Here is a 21,976-nt window from a genome sequence, read left to right on the forward strand (position 1 = left end):
GATTATCAGCCCCTACAGCTCCCCCCATCCACTGACTATGTCCTGTCCTATGTGCAGCCTACTAGCTCTGGGACTCCCATATTGCTCTGCAGGAACCTGTCCAGCACTACCCCTGGTAAGTGGACCCCCTCCTTGATGTAATACTTAGACCTGCCGGTTGATCAACTTGTGTCTGACTAACTCGCAGCCCATGCTCTTGCAGAATTGGTTCATCACTATGTTCAGTTTCCTACATGACACTTCAACTGCCCTGTGCATCTTTTCCCTGCTCCAGTTGATGCATGGTATCAGCGTAGACAACACTATGCTGGTGGATCCCACGAAGGGTGCTATCGCTATCTTGTCCATTTCATCGCCTCCAGCACCTGACTCCTTCCCAGTTTGTCAAGTATTTACTCCGCTGATGTATGACCTGCACATCCGGCTTGTGCCTTTTCTTCAGTAAGCCCCTAACTATTGGGAACAGCTGATCGTAAGTCATACAGGACTAGCCGAACCATTCGACCTGTGTACTCTCCAACCATACCCCTTCGACTTTCCGCCTTCCCACTGTCCTTTTTTGTGCTCGTGCCATGTAAGAATGCCTAACTAGTCACACCAGCTTCTTCCCCTGCAAGTCTCCTGAAGGCATTGAAGAAATGTCAGCACCATGGCATCCTGAAACCGCTCTTGTAAGCATTTGACTCCCACCTGCCGAGTATCTTCATTGCTTTCCTCTGCAGCCCATCTTGTGCTAGGCTATGACTAGGGGTAAGAAGACATCATTATGTCGAGTAATTGCGAAGTTTCTTTTTTGTTAGCCATAAGTGCTCGTGTGAAGTACACCTTGGATCATGGCTATGCATTGTGTGGTTTACAATGTGATTTGTGCTGTAATATTGTTGAGGGTGGATAATGCAATGGTAAACATACATTGATACAGTATTGAATTAAAACAGTATTTCATACGCATCTTTTATTTTTAAAGAAAAAATATGCCTTACACATTATTCCTAGCCACAAAACGAAACCAGAACATAATTGTATGTCTATTCACCACATTTTAATGAAATAATGAGAGATATGTAAAATTAAGTTCCTGGCTCCGGTTTGTGCACAGGGAGAACTTCCAAGAGGTGCTTTATTTAAAAAAAAAAAATACCGGTAAAACTGCTGTAATTTAATGACACAATAGGAGAAATTTAAAATGAAGTTTTAATTTCATTACACAATGAATATACGGCTTAACTTTTCACTTTAAATGTATCCCATTAAAAAAAAAGCACCCCACCACTGCAGTGGACATATTTTTCTGTTGTAAATAGGGCCAATAAAGAATGGAGAGCTGAGCATAGGCCAAGTGTAGGTCTGTGGCCCTTCTTTCCATGAGCAAAAACTTGAAAATAATGCAAATAGTGAGACAAAATTCATACAAAAATATGATTGAGACTTTTTAAAAAAATCATTATGTTTATTTCTTCTACATGCAGAAGCATTTCATGTGAACATCAGATTACATCACTACATTGAGAGGCATTTTTAGAAGTAATATCTTTGGAACATGAAAGGATGGACTCTCACCATCCATGATAACAATGCTATATTAACCAACGAAGTGGCAAGTCGTGCACCATACATGTGGCATAAATTATTATCACATGGAGCAAATGTATAGTCTGGCAGGAGAGATTTTTGTACAGGGTTTTTGTACTGTGCGCACCCTGAACTCAGGTATTTCAAGGTCCCGCCATGTGATAATGTGGAAAAAGGTGACATGATGTAATAAAATAATTGTATTACTGCATTTATATAGTGCTTACTACCCTTCTGTGGGGCACTGTGACACTACATGGTCAGCAAGTTGATCTATGTAGGCTGTATGGTTCGAATGGGGTTGTCTTTATTTTGTCATTCTATGTGGTAAGTGTTTCCATGTTGTGCCTGATGACCACTGAGGTGTGGTTACCGAGTTATGGAACATAGTATTGTGGTGGATGAGCAGGTGTGAGAGAAAAATGTGTAGCTTATGGTTTTTAGTAGGCTGGCAGCCGTAAATGTATGGCTAAATATTTGGGCTGGCCATGGTCAATTAGACTTAAGAGGCTAAAAATTATTGTTTAATTGCGGTCATGTATTACGACCATTTAATCTGATTTATTGGAAAGTATTTTTATCCTAATTGTAAGCCAATGTTTTTAAATCATGGTGTTTTACTGTTTTTTCTTGTAATGCTTTTAAGATATTTTTTTATCAAAATAAAGCTAATTGACTGACTAGTATGCTGGCAGCCGTAAATAGCACTGCAGCACTGCGGGTTTGTTTGATTTCTTATGATTGTAGTCTTCTTAGCTGGTTACTGCAGAGATCAGGAGTACACAATGTGTTGAAGAGGGAAGCCGGGACTAATGCCTGGCTCTCTGGTTTCAGATTGTGCATTGCAGGCATTAAATGGATATTTCTTTATCCCTAGTCATTAAAGATGGGTGTGGGTGGGAAAGAGTGCACACATTACTCCCCTTGACAGGAGCCCTTAGTTTCTTGCCCCACACCTCATTCAGTGAATCAGTGAGCATCAATAGCCTGGCAACTCGTGCCTTTTTAACCCCTAGACACAAGACAGAGGATGATTATGAAACGCGGAGGGTTTTACCAGATATCAAACACCAAGATTTACTGCCTAGCCGCGGAGCAGCCCCCTCTCCTTCTAGGGAATTGCTGCTGGGAAAGCCTGGAATTTAGTGCGTGGGATCCAAACAGCTGATTCAGGTGGAAGTAAGTGGTGGAAAAGAGCATCTGTCCAACTATATTTTTTAAAAGATGAATGAGTTTCTTGTCCCCATATCCTTAAAAACTCAAGAACATGCTCATGCAAGGAGCTCTTCTAGGGTAACATCCTTTGTCCAGGTCATTACTTTAAACCTACAAATGTGTGGTGTCAGGTGTCCTTGTCTAAGTAGTTCAATGGAAACATAATATCACTACAAATCCCAGTCTGCATTAGGATGTTACAGAAAAATCCAGGCCTGGAAGCAGAGCCTGCAGTGCTGTTGAGTGAGCCAAACCATGGCAGAGACATGTTTTCAGCCCCTTAGTACAGGTAATTCAGAAGGTTAGGGCCGGATTATGAGCTTTCACCAAAATCTATGCAAACAGAAGTTCCTGACAGGACTGGGATTTTGATCTGTGAGATACATATTGCATCTCTGCTGTTTTCCCTTGACAGTTTTTGGCAGGTCAAACTTGTTGAAAGGTATTCGGCGGAAAAGGCCTTTGAAAAAGAGAAAACATGTTAAATTGGGCGAGTTAAATACTGATTCTGCATGTTATGCCTCCTTTCCAAGTGAAAAGCTTTGAGTGTGGTCTATTTCTCACAACCACTAAACACTTCATTTGGGGTAAGTAAGTGTGTCTACTAGATGCAGTAAATACAGCATTCTAATCTAAGTTATTCGGGATCATGCACTTAGTGGAACTAGAAGAAGAAAAATCTGCAGCAGGAAACAGGCATAAACAAACTCTCTCAGTGTAGACCTCTCAACTCAAGATTGGATTTCGGTGGCCCCCAGCCTGACACCACACTTCTGAAGCCCAAGGGTGTGTCTGCACACTTATTTACTCGTATGAACTGACCATACCTGACCAACAAGAATACCTTGGGTGCCTTCAATGGTCAATTTCATCTCTGGTACAATGCAACAGTAAATGCAATTGGTTAGCTACCTCATGCAAGTGCCTGTGTTATCTGTATATCCTCTCTCATGACTTATTACATTGACAATGATATGTGCAGACCCTTGCGCCAAGTCCACACTCTACAAATATTTATCTTGGTGTCTTAAATGAGTAAGTCCGTCAAACAAGAAGCACCTGAATAGAATAGAAGAAGAGAGCTTGAGGCTGCTGAAAGGAAGAGATAAGAGTGAGGCATCTGGGCATAATGTGGCCCTGAGTGCCAACTGCATCCCTTGCTTTCTTTGAAAAGTGAAAAACGCAGAGGGAGTTAGTAAAAGGTAGAAAAGATGTGCCTTCCTGCCTACTGTGTAGCCTTGGATCGTGTCCTGTATGTGCATGTAACTTGCATGATTGAGGTAACTATTGGCGGCGATACTACGTGTCTCTCGGATCTCTGCTCGCCGTCCTTTTACCCCAGCACCCCCCCCCCCTCCCCCAGCTACCTGCCATGGGCAGCACTCTGAGAGATAGCCCCGGGCTCCAGAAGGTCTAGCTACGCCTCTGGCTAAACCTTTCAGAATCTGTGCCATAATGTCACACAAATACTGCTGTTGACAAGTCAGTAGCCAGGGAATACAGCGTCTCTAATTTACATATGAAGGTGAAATGTTTTTTCTGGCCACATAGTTCACAAGATTGCATTGTCATAAAACAGCATCAGTAAATAAATTATTAGTGTGATACTTCAAACTGGCAGCATGGGATGCAAGATTCGATTACCTACCCTTGACCTAACCGAGTCAGGAGGCGGATAGATGCATTAAAGATGCAAGAATGCCAACAGCAAGCTGGGTCTTACACCTGCAACTCCCTGCAACTCGTTTATTGTCATAGCTTCGAGCGTACAGTACAGAGATACACGAGTAGGAACATCTCTACCCTGTGTTTTTATATGTAGAAGTGTACTCATGTCTAAGATCGTGATACTTCTTTTAACTAACGGATGCTCACAAATCGCCCAGCGCAGGTGTTGTGCACTACTCTAAGCGCTGTATGCATTTGCTACAGGCACAAACGCAGACATTGCATGGTATTGTTAGGTGCCAATTAGATTTTAAATAAGTGCACCAGGCAACCTATCTGAAGAGTGACAACAAGGAATTAATCCGGTCCCCCTTTCTTCCTGGCCACAAAAAAATGATTTACTGGGGCTAAAACCAAAAGCACATCTCGAATCGAGGCAGCCGTGAGTGGCCTTATAAATATATATATAAAGAATACCTCCTTTCAGCCTAATGAGCTGGACTCCGGGCTGGCGCTGCAGGACAACACTTTACCCGAGGCTGCGGCTCAGAAACAGAATAGCCGAGGCACTCCAGTGCTCAAATTGCAGGGCACTTCAGAAAAAAATACTCCCCGGCCCTAATACCATCGATTGACGTTGGTTTCTGGAGCAACGGTGCCACTGCGAGCAAACAATAGAAGTTCTTGGACTATAGTGCTTCGAGGACCACGCCGAGATCTTTGTTCTCGTCTCCCTGCCAGCATTCAGAGAATAATGATAGTGGTTTCTGGGAAGAGGTTAAAGGGAGCGAGCAGGAGAAAAACAGATTAACTGGGTTTATTTGAAAATCTTATTGATTCAGGTGATCACTGTAAATGGAGTCTGTTTGCTATGCTATTGGTGAGGGAAGTTCTCCCCTTCACATTGATTCGGAAGAAAGGTAACTAGGCCAAAAGGCTGGAAAAGACAAGCGTGCTACAGGGCGGTTTAGTATGCTTAGTGTACCACAGTTCTACATCTCACCAATATTGTGATGTAAGTTCCACCTTGCAATGTTTTAAAATGTGATCAACAGTTTGCTTAACTTGTCAGTTGTATGACATTTAGGCTCAGATTTGCCAATGCTGTATGCCGGGTTTGCATCGCAAACCCCGTGCAAAATGTTGGGGTGGGGTTTAATGTGTAACGCGAACCAGCGTTTGCGCTGGAAAGTATCCCAAATTGTGCTCTTTGCTTCTTTGCGTCAAGGGTGCGTTCAGTGGGTGGTATATGGGCGTTCACATGCAGCCACCAAAGTGCTTTGATGCAAGTCCCTATTTTCTGGCATTCTTAGATTGGGATGTATGCCTAAACCTTACGCCTCCCTGGTATAGGTGAAACAAGGAGAAATGTTTTAATTTCTCCTTATGTTTCCTGCTTTGCATTTGTGTGCTGCATTGTACAGCAAATATTGGAACTGGGAACAGTCCTTAAAGGATAGTGTATGTACTAGAAGGGCCCCTTTCCTCTACAAAACCTATGCTTTAGAAAAGATACACATCCGTACTCCATGGTGCAAGGCACATACCAGCCAATATTTCACCAGCTTTGGTTGCTGTACTGCTTTATGCCAAATATTCACTGAGAGGTTCTCAATGAGATCATAGACAACATGAGCTTTACTCTTGTTGTCTGTTTAATGTCACTCAGAACCAGTTAGTGAAAACATCCTTTTCAATCACAGTTATCCATCTATAAATCTATATGTTAAGTATATTTCTAACTAATAACCAGTAGCATGAATCTAAAAAAATATAAAGTTGGTTATCCACCGCTATGACATAGCAGTAGTAGGAAACACATATTTGCAACTGTAGCTAAGTGGCAAATGATTTTCATGCCACACTGACAGGCCTCTCAGATAACCTGTCAGCACAGATCTGGTTCTCTGCTCTGATGGGGAGTTTGGAGTACAGCTTCGGGAGCGAAGGGCGAGGGAAGGCACAGAGGGAGGGGGAGTGGTGGATTGAACCGATGGTGGTGTGGGTGGGCGTACATCAGATGCTTTTTCATATCTGAGTGGGAGATTGTGTTGAAGCTATTGTTGATGGTGGTGTGAATTAGCAGGACATAATGGGGCCCATTAGGATGTCGGGCGGATTGCCCCCACCAGGCTGGTGGTAGCCCCCGCCACCCTGGCGGGGGCAATCCGCCCGACATCCTTGCCTGTATTCCCCCCGCCATATTAGAATGGCGGGGGGACCACAGCAGAGCAAAACACCACCCGCCACTTTTCCGCCCCGGTCGCCTTGCGACCGGGGCAGAACATGTTTAATATGGTGGCGGTATGTATTAGACACCGCCAGCCATATTACAATGGGCATAGGGAGATGCTTTTCCGTGGCGGCAATGCCGCCACGGAAAGGCATGCGGGCTTCACTCTGAGGGGTCACTGCGGGCCCCCAGAGTGAAGGAGGGGTGAGTTATGCACATGGGGGGTGCTTGTGGTACCCCACTTCATTTGCATAAACAAAGCGGCAGGCACCACGCGGTGCCTGCCGCTTTGCTCATGCAAATGCTGAAATGCATTTCTAGCATTGTAGCGGGCGGTGCTGAGAGCACCGCCCGCCACATTGCTAGAAATGCAGGATGTGCCCGCCACTGTGGCGGGCACATCCTGATAGCCCCCACGGGACCCCCGCCCTTCTGGTGGGCGGTCCCAAACACCAGTAGGATGATGGGCGGACAAAGTCCGCTCGTCATCCTAATGGAGCCCCAAGTATTCTTTTTTGAGGGGTATATAAGGGGGTTGATTTTGGTACATTATATCAGCAACGCTTGACTTTTTTATATTGACTCACCCAAACAGTGAGCAATCAAGTCGTTAAGGAACCTTAAATTATACACATTTTAATCGACCTTCCCTGATTCCTTCAGAGAGAGAGCAAGAAAATGTCATCTAAATACTGGTTCTCCAAGTTGCTTAGGGAGTGGTGATTATGGATGTGCCTCGAAAACGGTGATGGTTATCATTAACAGTAGATTGTAATGTATAAGTGAGAGAACAAAGGGGCATATTATCAACAAATAGCGATATTTATCGCTAAGTAGGCTTAGCAGCAATTCTTTTATTGCCGCGCATCACCGGATTTTATTGCTGAGATAACGTGCTATTAGCAACATTTATCACAAAAGGGAAAAAAAATTCCCGACGATAGCAGCAAAATCCGTGAATATCGCTGAGAATACAGCGATATTCACGCATTATCGCTAACAGGGTCTTAGCCATTATATTCACCTTCCATTGGATATAATGGCTAAGAACTGCTCTGAGCAGGCATTAGTTTTTGGAGATATTCGCTCTTAGCGCAAATATTTCCATCACTACGCCAGTGTTGGTAATAGGCGATAGCGATGTTAGTGACTGCTTTCAGTCGCTAAGAGGTTGGGTACGCCCACTTTGCATGTCATTAGCGATAAATATCACTGAAATGCAAAGCGGGCCCGAAACCTCTCGCTATCGCCTACAAGCTGTCACTAACTGCTGTTAGCGACAGCTTGCTAATAGGGCGATAGAATTATCTCCGCTTAGGGGCCGCAAACGGCCGCTACAGCGGCGATAATTTCCTATTGCCTCCCTTGATAATATGCCCCCGGTCTCCCAACATGGAAAACATTGGCTGCACTCACTTAGCCTTTTAGATATTTGATAGGAATCCAACCTAATTAAAACAGTTTAGACATATTACTCTAGAACGCAAGACAAAGATTTGCTTAACTGGTAACGTCCCCATTTCTTCTTTAATGAAGCTAATCTGAAACTGAATGATAACTGTACTTTGCGATCAAACTATATAAGGCTGACGACAATGGAAGATAACACCCATGGATATCCAGATACTCTAGACGGTATTGCACCGTTACAACGCAACTTTTACAACGCAGGATCCATTACAATGCATGCCTTTACAACGCATGTCATTACATAGCAGATGCTATTACAACGCATGCCATTACAACGTAAGTATAGGTAAGTATATTATTTTATTTTATATTTTATTTTACATTATTTAATTATTTTAATTCATATTAAAAATAAATAATTATATTAATTTATGTATTTTTATAACATAAATTAAATCTATTATTTTAAGTAATTTAAAAAATAAGTATGAGTATAGGAGTATATGTTTTGGGGTACTGAGGTATATGTTTTGGGGTGTTTGGGTATTTTTAGTGTTTTAGGGCTGGGTTTGGTTTTTGGGGTACAGGGGTATTTTTAGGGTTCAGGGCTAGGTTTGGGTTATGGGGTACAGGGGTATTTTTAGGTTTTAGGGCTGGGTTTGGTTTTTGGGGTACAGGGGTATTTTTAGGTTTTAGGGCTGTGTTTGATTTTTGGGGTACGGGGGTATTTTTAGGTTTTAGGGCTTAGCTTTGTTTTTGGGGTACAGGGGTATTTTTAGGTTTTAGGGCTAGGTTTGGTTTTTGGGGTACAGGGGTATTTTTAGGTTTTAGGGATGGGTTTGGTTTTTGGGGTACAGGGGTATTTTTAGGTTTTAGGGCTGGGTTTGGTTTTTGGGGTACAGGGGTATTTTTAGGTTTTAGGGCTGGGTTTGGTTTTTGGGGTACAGGGGTATTTTTAGGTTTTAGGGCAGGGTTTGGGTTTTGGGGTACAGGGGTATTTTTAGGTTGTAGGGCTGGGTTTGGGTTTTGGGGTACAGGGGTATTTTTAGGTTTTAGGGCTGGGTTTGGGTTTTGGGGTACAGGGGTATTTTTAGGTTTTAGGGCTGAGTTTGGGTTTTGGAGTACAGGGGTATTTTTAGGTTTTAGGGCAGGGTTTGGGTTTTGGAGTACAGGGGTATTTTTAGGTTTTAGGGCAGGTTTTGGGTTTTGGGGTACAGGGGTATTTTTAGGTTTTAGGGCTGGGTTTGGGTTTTGGGGTACAGGTGTATTTTTAGGGTTCAGGGCTGGGTTTGGGTTTTGGGGTACAGGGGTATTTTTAGGGTTCAGTTTTTTAAAAAAAACAACTTTAAATAAATTAAATTAATTATATTAAATAAATTAAATTAAATTAATTAAATTATATTATTTACCATTTATAAATTAATTAAATTACATTATTTAAATTAAATTAATTAATTAAATTAATTAAATTAAATTAATCACTATTATAAAATTTATTAAATTAAATCAATTAAATTAAATTAAATTAATTATATTATATTAATTCCATTTTTAATTAAATTAAATTAAATTAATTAAATTAATGTAATTAATTAAATTTAATTACAATTTTAAAATTAATTTAATTAATTAAATTATATTAATTACATTAAATTAATTACAAGTTTTAAATTAATGAAATTAAATAAATAGAATTAAATTTATTATATTAAATTAACTACTATTTTAAAATGTATTTAAATTAAATTAAATAAATTAAATTAATTAAATTAACTTAATTACATTTTTTTTAAAAAGATATACTTACCTATACTTACGTTGTACTGGCATGCGTTGTAATAGTATCTGCTATGTTATGGCATGCGTTGTAAAGGCATGCATTGTAATGGATCCTGCGTTATAAAAATTGCGATGTAACGGTCTGCGTTGTAAAATAACGCGTTGTAACGTCATAGATCCACTCTAGACAATGCACATTCTACAACCCTTCCATTAAATGTGCAACCATGGCAATACTGAAACTGAAGTGAACTATAGCATGAGTGAGGATGAATGGCATTGACATGCATTGCATACATTCAATAAAAATGATCAATACCATTCTGAAAGGGTTGTGGGTAAAAACGCACTTTGTACATAACATTTGCAATTTCATAATAATACATTTTGGGATCATCCACGGAATATGGAAAGCTCCTGGTGCAGTAACCCTGTTTCACTGTGATCATAATTTCAATATTTCTGATTGACTTGAAGGCCTATGTCACTAGTCTTTGGATTGGTGCAGTACATGTTTTTGATACACAATGCCTCTTGGTTGAGTACTCAACTCTGGAGAGTTAAGGTTGATTGCTGTTTAACTTAGGTGACAACTGTGCCAACATCTAAGTCATACCCTAACTAGATGGGATACAGGCATTGTTATCTGCCCTCACAATGTTGAGGCTCCCAAAGATCCTTTCTGGTGAAGCTGTGTAGTCTTCCTTTGGCTTTGTGTGCGAGTGTATGTGTGTTTATGTGATTGTGTGCAAATTTGTAGGATGTTGTGCTGCATAAGAGGGGTTGTGACACACCATGCTGGAATCACTAATGTCTATGGGTATGCTCAAGTTAGTAAGACGAAAATATTGGGGTTTTCGATATGTATCTCCTTTTGTCTTCCACTCCCTTCATGTCCTTGACCTATTCATTCCTCTAGATCATCTATTGTTGCAACAGTGCTGTGTGAATGGTTCGGATCAACAAGTTCTTATGAAACAGAGAACATTTATGTGTTCCATCACTGAATCAAGACAGCTTGTACAAGTTATACTCAGGTTTGAGATGGAAATATCATAAATAGCACTGTGGCCAAGGGCTGGAGGAGTACCCTGTCCACAAAATTCTCGGTCTTATTTGAAGTTGGTTTTCAATTAGCAGTGCCCGTGTTGGTGCCAATAATGTAAAGCTTTCTCTGATGGCCATACAGAGCTCTGGACATTAGTGTAAGGATCTCAGACCACACGCACATTTAGGGCTGACAGTCCTTTTTTTCTATCTGTCCTCTCCTGTGAAAACCTGGAGGTGCCAAAAATAAAAAAAATAAATCTGAGTTTGGAAGTTTTATTTTTTATTTTTAAACAAAAAGTTTGGCGTATAACCAGTAAAACCATTCTTGCTGTCCACCAAGTTTTTTCACCTTCAGCGGAACATTCGTCAAGGTGGATCATCTAAAACTACAGAGATCCCTTCTGGCCCAGTGGTGATGCCTAGATTTGAAGGGGTAGGCCCTCAGGGTGGCAGGCATAATGTTCTCTGACACCCAGACTGAAAGACTATCACCCAACAAACTCTAAATCAGGCCGTATGTTCCTGATGTCCTCTTGAAGGAAAAAGTTATCTACAGTCAAGCAGAATTTGAAGCATGCAAGTGACATAGTGGAAATATATGAATGTTTTGTGGGCCTTAAGCAAATCTGCTGCACAGAGGCATCCCTGTGGCCTGTGCCGTAAACAAACCTGCTGCACTGTGCTGCTCAGTGGCATTCCTGCAGACACTTAGGGACACATTTACGGCAAAGTCACGCAGCACAGCAAGCCACCTTGCAGCGCTGAGTGAGAGGGAAAAAATACGGTGCATTCCTGCCTTTGTCCCTGCTCTGGCGTCATGTTGGCTGCCTAGCTCCAGCACAGGCACCCTCGCAACATGGTGCAAGGTTGCTTGTATTGAAAGGTGGATTGTTTTTGAGTAGGAAGGGGCACTTTCCTGCACAAATACAATCCCATTAGGCATATTTATTTTTCTATGTGTGCTGCACAATTCTGCACACAGAAAGAGGAAGTAACAAGGAGAAATAAACATATTTCTCCTTGTTACACCTCACCGGGGAAGGCTTATCATGTTGGCGCATTCCCAAAATTACCACTTTTGGTAAATCTGGGAATGCATCAAAATCAATCAAGATTGCATGGGATGACCCACACAACACCCATGGGATGCCTCCCTGGCGAAGAGTAATGAAACACAGTGATTTGCATTGTGTTGCATTACTCCGGAAATATGAAGCAACTCAGGGCCATGCAAAGTGGCCTTGCCCAGCTCTATAAATCACATTGTGGGCTTGTGTTGTGCTGGAACCATCTTGCGGGGTGCCAGTGCGATACAACCCAAGTCATCAATATGCTCCTTACTCTCTACACAGAATTCATTTGTGTACCTACACAACATCAGTGAGCTGGAAGTATGATCCCCTCCGAGGATGTAATTCACTATCTTTGAGAGAATATAGATTCTCTCAGATGCTTTGTGCACTTATAAATAGTAACCCAGGAAAATAAAATGAGGGAATATTTTCTGGAAATCAATGACTGTCATAAAAAAAGATTGACATGTTTAGTAAAACCCATACTTTCCAGAAGCCTTGTTTCCGACTGACTTGGAATCATTTCCGATTATGAAGGTCAGAAACCGCTCGACTGTCCGACTCTGGTTCTTACTCGCGTCCGAATGGCATTCAGAGGCACTTAGTTGGTTGGAGCCGACTCGTACATCTCTACGGGCTGTGTTTCTGACCGAGTGATTATGATGTCGTATTCGGACAGCTGTTCTGAAGAGGTCTGTCTGACATGGATCAGCTGTCAGAATCCAACTTTGAGGGTCTGTAGCAGGCCCCCCTTCAAACTTAGGCCTCCGGTTAGGGTGCATGGGGGTACCATTGGATCCCCTCTTTCCAACCATGTGGCAGGCACCATGGGGTGCCCGCCACAGGATGCAAGGTTTTCCGCACCAACCCCTTATTTGTAATGGGAGCCTGTGTTGTCGGTCGGAACACAGGCTCTCATTGAAGTCAATAGGAGTCTAACCGAACGGTGTTCGGAAACATTGTAATCGGTCGGTCGGACTCCCCGGACCTGAGTCTGTCGGAAACTATTTCGAAACCAGCATTCACACTGACATCGTAATCGGCCCCTTTGTTGGATCCACAGTGTTGTGCTGCTGCTTTGCCACAGAATTCTGAGTAACTTGACAGCTAAGATTCTGTATTGACGATACACCTGGATGCCACGTTGCTGGTACAGAAATATGGGATTTAATTGCACTGATTATTGTTATTGCAGAGTTGAATCCTGTTGCTTTAAAATAGGAAGGGAGGTGTCGGGTATAAGTCTATTTATGGAATGTGCGGTTTGAAAAGTATTACTAAAGTGAATGATAGAGTTATCCACTACCAATCAAAATACCCATTACTTACTATTTTCCTTACCCTAGCCAAAAACCTGTCACTTTAACCTTGTTAGATTTTAAAATCTGAAAACAGGAATATTTTGGAAAAAAACAAAGGCCTTTTCTCCATTGCAATGTGTTAGAGTAGTTTTTGTAGAGCAGGAGGGAATAATTTGTAGATTAAATTGCAAGTTTATTTAATAATTTTGTGCAAAAATCTGTGAAAATTCCCCCAAAACGTATTTGCATTTAGAGATTTTGTGCTCCCTTTGCACCACCAATTCCATAACTGAGATAAATTGTTATAAAGATGGCTTAAGTACTCTGACTTCGATGTCTACGTGGCACTGAGGGGCATATTTACAAGCCCCTATTGCTACAAGAACGTCACTTTTAGTAATGTCCTTGTGGAGATAAACCCTTCACCTTATTTACAAGGCAGCATTAAGTCACTTAACGCCGCCTTGTAAATAATGCCCCCTTTCATTGTACACTCAGCATGAAAGTGCGCGCAATAGGTGTTGTGGTGGGTATTCCCCAGCAACACCCATTGATTTTGACCCTGCCTCCTATTTTTAAGGGTGGCGTAACTAGGAGGCAGCACCAAAATTAAGACCAGGGAAAACCTGGTCTTAACATGGCGAAACAAGGAGAAATGCTTTACTTCTCCTCATTTTTGCTGTTTCTATGTGTGCTGCATTGTTCAGCACATATAGAAACAGTGAATTGCCATAAATTATTGTTTATGTGCAGTAAGGTGTCCCTTCTTGCACATGAACAATCCTTTAAAAAAATGATGATTTGCAATACTATGTGTGCTGCACAATGCAACACACATAGAAGTTACAAATCTCCATTCTGGATTGTTTATGTTCAGGAAGGGACACCTTCCTGCACATAAACAATCATTCCCTCAATGCAGGCACCCATGCACTATGTTTCATCGATGCTAGGCAGCTGAATTGATTGCCCATTCGTTCCAAACAGGCTACCCTTTCCTCAGGCGAATGAGAAGAGAGAAAGAAAACTGACTGTTGTGTCCAGCCCTTGAGAACTGTACAGTTATCTGATTTCAGCCTGAAGTAATTCTTTGAAAAGCTGTTCCTAATGTTCTAACTATAAAAATCATCATGACAAGCTAATAATGTTGCTTTTCAGCTATAAAAGTGCAGTTGTTTGCCTAATATAGAACAAGTCCAGGAGCCATCACTAAGGCATGCAAGGTTCATCTGTATCCATGTACTCAACAGGAGTTGAACAGTAGTAAGGGTGCCTCATGCCCTCAGGCAAACAAGGAAAATGTACCCCACTACCCCCAGTTTTCTTGACAAATACAGACATAATTAGTCCAGAGGGCTCCTCACCCCCCTGTGTCCTGGCTCAACTTCACCTGCTGCACACACTTGGAATCATTTCTATGCTCTCATCCATCAGGAAAGGAGCAACCACTAAGGAGATTTGAAGACAGACACCTTCTTCATACTCTTTCCTTTAAAGTCCTGGTTTGTGAAACGACTTCCAGAAAACAAACTAACAAAGAATACAACTTTGCTATGTTGGCTCATCCTTGGCTGCCAGCTGCATTACCCCAATTCCTTGTAGCCCGTTTTTCTGTGAGCGCATAATCCTGTTAAATATTTCCAGAAATACTCAAGTTTCAAACACGACTTTAACAGCTACATAGAATACTTTACTGTAAGGCTTTTCAACCCCAATTCACATTGGCTAGTTGTATACATTTTAAACCACAATAGGAATTTTTGCTTTTCTGCCAAGAATCAGGGCTAGTAAAAATGCTTCAAGATTGTCCATTGTCTAGACATTCATTCTATTCTTAGTTTCTGATTTGAATTATGTTTTAGATTATGTCTTAAATCCCCATCTCTGCTGCAGGCATTAAACTTTGAGCCTGTCCAGGTCACCAGAGAGTGACTCACCTCTCTTCTTCATCTGTGGTAACCCGTGCTGAATACTTGTGTGTCTGAGTGTAGTGTGTTTAGACTTCAAATCTCCTCTCTGTTTACAGGGCAGCGAACGTTTTTCACAACAATGCAATATGTTCTGAGTTGGAGGGAAATTGTAAGGAATGTGTGGTGTATTTATTAGGGATTTTACTGTGTGTCTTTTGAACTATCGGTGCTGATTGCCGAGCACGAAGTCCACAATGGGATGAGGAAGTGTAAAAAGGTTAGCCATGGACGACTCACAATTCAAGCATTAACCCCTTTCGATGCTGATGACGAGCTCAGCTCGTCATCAGCCACGGGGGGCGTGTGCGGATGGCGAGCTGAGCTCGTGATCTAACGCGGCTTTTAAAAAAAAGCCACGTAGCGCGAAAATAACTGCCGCAGCGATGCGGTTAAAAGGAGGTGGAGTAAAGGGATGATATAGACAAGTCATGTACAGCCGCGATTGGATCGAAATGTATGCAAAAAGGCCAAGTTCATAAAGCATGTGTCTCAATTAAGCTTTGGAAAGGGCATGACTAAAGCAGGCTTGACCTTTAGAAGATTCAGAAAACGAATGCATAACTTCCACTTTAGTAAGGCTCACCTAAATGTATACAGGTTAGCTTTCCAAGTCGAGCATATTGGGAGCAATGCAACTCAAATGAGGCGAACACCCAGGCAGCATTTGACTCACAGGCCCTGGCCCACACAGTGCACTGTACTACGGATTGAGTAGTAAGTCAAATATGCCAGTCATGGAAACACCAATCCATATTCACAATCTGCATAGGGAGCCCTTGCACTTTGGCACTGATCAGCAGTGGCAAAGTGTCCAAAGCATTTAGAACAGAAACACCGAAATTCAGCACACAGCAAAAATACCAGAGGCAGAGGCAAAAAGATAGGGGAAAACCACTCCAAGGAGGCCTGGTCTAACAGGCTGTGAGAGAAAGTACAAGTTAAGATCTCCACTTTACATTGAGAGAAAAAAAGTGTGCAGTAAAGGGCAGCTTTGTGCAGTAAGAAAAAATGACCATCTACATAACAAACCACAGCATTGAAAACTGAGGTAAGGATAAATTGTTAAAATGTGTCAGGTGACTGATACAAGTGAGTTATTAGGACCTCTGGACCAATTAGATGTACTTTTATATTTCCCAGCCAAGTTTGGCCAGATAATGGACAGGCAGTAAATAACAAAAAAACAAAGCTCACATTGAGTAAGTGTATTTATTGATAGGTTTTTGTTTCTTGAGACCCACTACCGTTAGAAAACCTTAAAAGAATTATTTTTCTCTCCAGTGATAAATAACAGAAGAAACCCTACTAAACTGAGGGAATACTCACAAAGAAAACGAGTATAGGATAAAACCCTCTTTTAGGTATGTGAAATCCACCTTAAATACATGTGGAGTTTGGATACACTATGGGGATCCACTACAAGTTCCAGAATCATTGTGACTGAAATGGCAACTTCCAATTCCTCAGTCCCAAACAGTGGCCCATCACTGTTAGTGTATTCCCCTAACACTAGGAAATGGCAACAGATAATGTGCCTCATTTATTTACCATTACTGTTGGCATGTAGATGCAATTGAGTAAATAGGTGAAATTGCACATATTCAACATTTCATGGTTACGTCTGGTGACTTTTCCCTTTTACTGCCACATACAGCCAGAGTAGAGTCACCCAGTGTAGCAGAGGTCCCTGTACTGCAGGGAGGCAACATCATGGGGAACATCAACCCATGCCACCAGTCCAAACTGGTACATAAATATGGCCAGGAGATGGTCTAAACTCCTACATTTTGATCAGACAACCTATAGATATATTACATAGAATATATAAACATTCCCAAACCTGTGAACGGAACTAGGAAATGTTGTGCATCACATGTGTTAACTAGAATGTAAACTGATAAAACAGCCCTGTGAGGTTGTCCAGAAAAACACAGCCCACGGCGATCACTGCTACACATATGGGTGTGAGTTCTAGTCAGGCACCACCCACTGGGCAGATGCGGGACGATGGTATGTATAACTAAGAATGAATTTCCCAAATGCTCACACTCCTAAAAAAGTGGATTAAATATCTGCAGTATGTGGTGTGTGTCTAATATCACTGTTTTCACTCATCTCTGCGTGTTCACATATGACTCATAATAGTGTCCCTCTTCAAAACATGTTGGCTAATGAAAGGATGTCTCAAAATGTATGGTAAGTTAGTACAGTATGTACCTAATTGCTTAAATTGTCTGTTATGAAGAGAAAATGACACAACTGGGTTGAAAGTCCATGACAAGGATACTCGCTAACAAAACCTCATGCACCAAAACGTATGGTAAATGTGCAGATGATGGCAGCGCTGCGGCCAGCAGAGTTGCTAATATCACTTTTGCCACTCATATCCATATGCTGACATATGGCTAATACCAGTATACCACTTCATAACATGTTAGCTAATGAAAGGATGACTCAAAATGTATGGTAAGTGAGTACAGTACGTCACAATACAGCTGCTGGTAGGGCTTCTTCAATGATCCAAGTGATCAAGGGGTTTGGGAGACATCCTGGCTGCAGCTTTCAAGAAATAACTTTATTCGGTTCTATCGACCATAAAAGTTTGACACACATAGATTACACTTTAAAATTCTCATGGCATATTTTTACAACGTAATAGGTAAAATCAGTAAAAAAACAAGCAATTCAGAATGTTCAAACAATTTAAGAAGAGGGATATAATCCTTACTGCCAGATACCTGATGCAACGGACTATATCATAAATCCCCAAATTTCATAATATGAAAATAGTTATTTAAAAAGAAACAAAAAAAGTTAAAGCGGTCCTCTTCATCTATTGTGACTCATATAGTTTCTTAATGGTCATTGCAACTTTAATTAGATTAAAAACGGCAGTACAAATGTCAAAAGTAGCCAGCGTGAAAAAAATTAAATCCTTCCATATAGACACAAGGCCGAATTTCCCTGAGAAGTGGGGCAAACATTTTTCACCTCGGCTCTTCATAAAGGTGGCAAAACAACATGAAGTGAAATGTGCTCTGAATGGTCAAATTATCACATGAGCAAGGCATGAGTATGTCGACTAGGCCTAGGCGAAAAATTCCGTTCCGCTCGCGGAAATTGCAAAGTTTTGGCATTTCCGCGCTCTGCGGGGAACGCGGAGATGGTGAAACTTCCACGATCCGCTGTGAAAGCGGAAGTGTTTTCTTGTTCGCGCTTTAAAAATGTATTCTTGCGCGCGCGGTAGCGACTTAACGGATCCCTGTGGTTGCCGATGAGTTTTCCTATACGTTCGCGTGCACCACGAGATGTTGGATTGTTGGTAGACGGTCGCGCTATCCCACGATAGTTTGCGGTCGCGAACACGTCATTCGACCCAGAACAGGAAATAAGCATCACGAGCAAGCTGGCAGCGCCAATAGCGACCGCATGGGCAAGTTAGAGATATATTTCCCCTCGAGCACTCAAAAACACATCGCGAACGGGCGGGAAAAGCAATCTCCGCGTCTTCGCGAAAGTTCCGCATGCTTGCGGAGATTTAGAGCAATTTTGAGATAATATGCATAGGGCAACTTCGCAAATTCCCCCCCACCCTGAATGCCGCACCAACATGCTTGTCTCGGAAATGCCACTAAAAAGTACAAAGTGCGTAAGCGTAGTCTGGATAAATTAAATCATGTCTGTGCATTGATGGTGAAAGTTAGGCACATTTGCTGATGTGAAGGGAACAAACGCAAGAGACCTGTCACATCCAGTTGTGACCCAGAATAGTATGCCTCTTTTATGAAGACTTTCGCATTTGTATCAATACAAGCAGGGTTATCATAATAATGCCCCACGCCTATCTAATGGAATTTGTCTCTCACAAATCGAAGCTAGGGATTTTAAAGCGCACTATCTAGATTAATACAATCCTTAATGACATCTATTGAGAACATTAATTCCTCAGGAGCAGGGGGCAATGCCTATTTTGTCCTCTAAGAATTCCAGCTCACGATGACAAAAGAGTGTGGGGGCACTAATTGGGGTGATCAATAGTCTTTTTATAAATTTGTTTTCCAAGACCTGTAGATAGTGACCTTTGTGGTAACCCCAAGCTCACGGAAGTTGCGAAGTTTTGGCATTTCCGCGTTCTGCGGGGAACGCGGAGATGGCGAAACTTCCACGATCCTCTGTGAAAGCGGAAGTGTTTTCTTGTTCGCGCTTAAAAAATGCATTCTTGCGCGCGCGGTAGCGACTTAACGGATCCCTGTGGTTGCCGATGAGTTTTCCTATACGTTCGCGTGCACCACGAGATGTTGGATTGTTGGTAGACGGTCGCACTATCCCACGATAGTTTGCGGTCGCGAACACGTCATTCGACCCAGAACAGGAAATAAGCATCACAAGCAAGCTGGCAGCGCCAATAGCGACCGCATGAGCAAGTTAGAGATATATTTCCCCGCGAGCACTCAAAAACACATCGCGAACGGGCGGGAAAAGCAATCTCCGCGTCTTCGCGAAAGTTCCGCATGCTTGCGGAGATTTAGAGCAATTTTGAGATAATATGCATAGGGCAACTTCGCAAATTCCGCCCACCCCGAATGTCGCCCCAACATGCTTGTCTCGGAAATGCCACTAAAAAGTACAAAGTGCGTAAGAGTAGTCTGGATAAATTAAATCATGTCTGTGCATTGATGGTGAAAGTTAGGCACATTTGCTGATGTGAAGGGAACAAACGCAAGAGACCTGTCACATCCAGTTGTGACCCAGAATAGTATGCCTCTTTTATGAAGACTTTCGCATTTGTATCAATACAAGCAGGATTATCATAATAATGCCCCACGCCTATCTAATGGAATTTGTCTCTCACAAATCGAAGCTAGGGATTTGAAAGTGCACTATCTAGATTAATACAATCCTTAATGACATCCATTGAGAACATTAATTCCTCAGGAGCAGGGGTCAATGCCTATTTTGTCCTCTAAGAATTCCAGCTCACGATGACAAAAGAGTGTGGGGGCGCTAATTGGGGTCATCAACAGTCTTTTTATAAATTTGGTTTCCAAGACCTGTAGATAGTGACCTTTGTGGTAACCCCAAACTCATGTCCCATCGGATGCGACAGATAAGCATTTGGCTTTGTAAAGGGAAACCAGCTCTGTCACCGGCTTGTGACCTAACTTACAGGCAAAGCTGAATAACCCCTCCACAACCCGATTAGTGTGTTGCACCCTTGCAATGAAAGGAGGATCCCAATTCATAGTGTTATTAAAAATATTCCCGAAGTATGTAAAATTGGTTACCTTATCAATAGCCTTGCCCCTAAAAGCAACATTTCTGGTTTTGGTCAATTTTGTGCCACACACAATAGTGTACGATTTAATAAAATTTACTTTTAAGTCCAATGCCAAAATAAAATCTGGAAAGGCATTAAGTGATTTTTGGAGACTATTTGCTGCCAGGGCCATTAGCAATGTGTCATCTCCATACGATAATATCAGTACTGGGTTTCCTCCAATCCGGGGAAAATCAATTTCATTCTCTAGTAAAAATGCCTCTAGGCCATTTGTATCAATCAAAAAAAGAAATGGAGCTAAAATACACCCCTGTCGTACACCATCTGTGGAGACCATAGGCCTGGTCTTTTCCCCCTAGGGGCCATATCTTATAGCCACAGTGGTGGAGGCATGCAGCCTATGTAGAAAAGAGATCAATGCTTCCTGAACACCCATTTTCACCATTAGTGCCCACAATTTTCCCCGATTTACAGTATCAAAAGTCCTTGACAAGTCTATGAAGGCCAGGTGGATAGAGCCCCTCCTGACCTTCATGTACGTACCCATAATCAGGGACAAGTTAAGGCACTGTTCAGTGGTAGACATTCCCTCCTAAAACCATATTGCGTTTTTGTCGTGATCCTTGTTTTGTTCGCCCAGGTCTCAAGTCAAGTTGTGCAAGGACAACCCTCCCCAATACCTTTGCCGTAGCATCAATAAGGGAAATTGGCCTGTAACATGAGGGGTCACTCCTATTGCCCTTTTTAAACACAGCAACCACAATGGCCTCCTTCCAGGGTGTTGGGATGGGACCAATCACTACTGCTTTGGTCAGCAAGGGTGCCCAAAGGTTAATATTGCTCCTAAATAAATCTAATGGGACCCCATCAGGGCCAGGGGCTTTCATACAGATTCCCTTTGATAAACATCGTCAACCTCAGCTACTGAGAGGGATGCACTTAATTGGGAAGCTAAGGTTAAATCTAAGGACACCCCCACCCCATTTTGCTTCTCAAGCTAGACAAAGTTTGGGTTTAATATGGCTGAGAAATGGGATTCCCAAACGTCTCCCAATATTAATAAATCCATATGCCAAACCTTGCCCGTAAATAAACGGCAGTTAATGATGTCCCAAAAACTTTTAGTGTCCTTGAGGGCACTGGCTCTCTCCAGAGCTTCCCAAGCTAAGCTCATCAGTTCTTCTTTCCTTTGATTAATAGTACTTTGATATACCTGCCTTGCAGTGTTAATTTGGGTTCTGTCACAGGGGTAAGCTTTAATAGCCATTGTATGGTTCTTTTGGGCTCTAGAAAACTGAGTATTAAACCACAGTATCTCCTGGGGTTTACTTCTCTGGGCTGCTCTGGTTAGTCTTTTGGTTACATCAGCACAAATCAGTTCAAAATCACAAACAACCTCGTCAGGGCTAGAATTATGTTGGAGGCAT

This window comes from Lissotriton vulgaris, chromosome 4_1, assembly GCF_964263255.1.
Source record: "Lissotriton vulgaris chromosome 4_1, aLisVul1.2, whole genome shotgun sequence".
NCBI classification, from domain to species: domain Eukaryota; kingdom Metazoa; phylum Chordata; class Amphibia; order Caudata; family Salamandridae; genus Lissotriton; species Lissotriton vulgaris.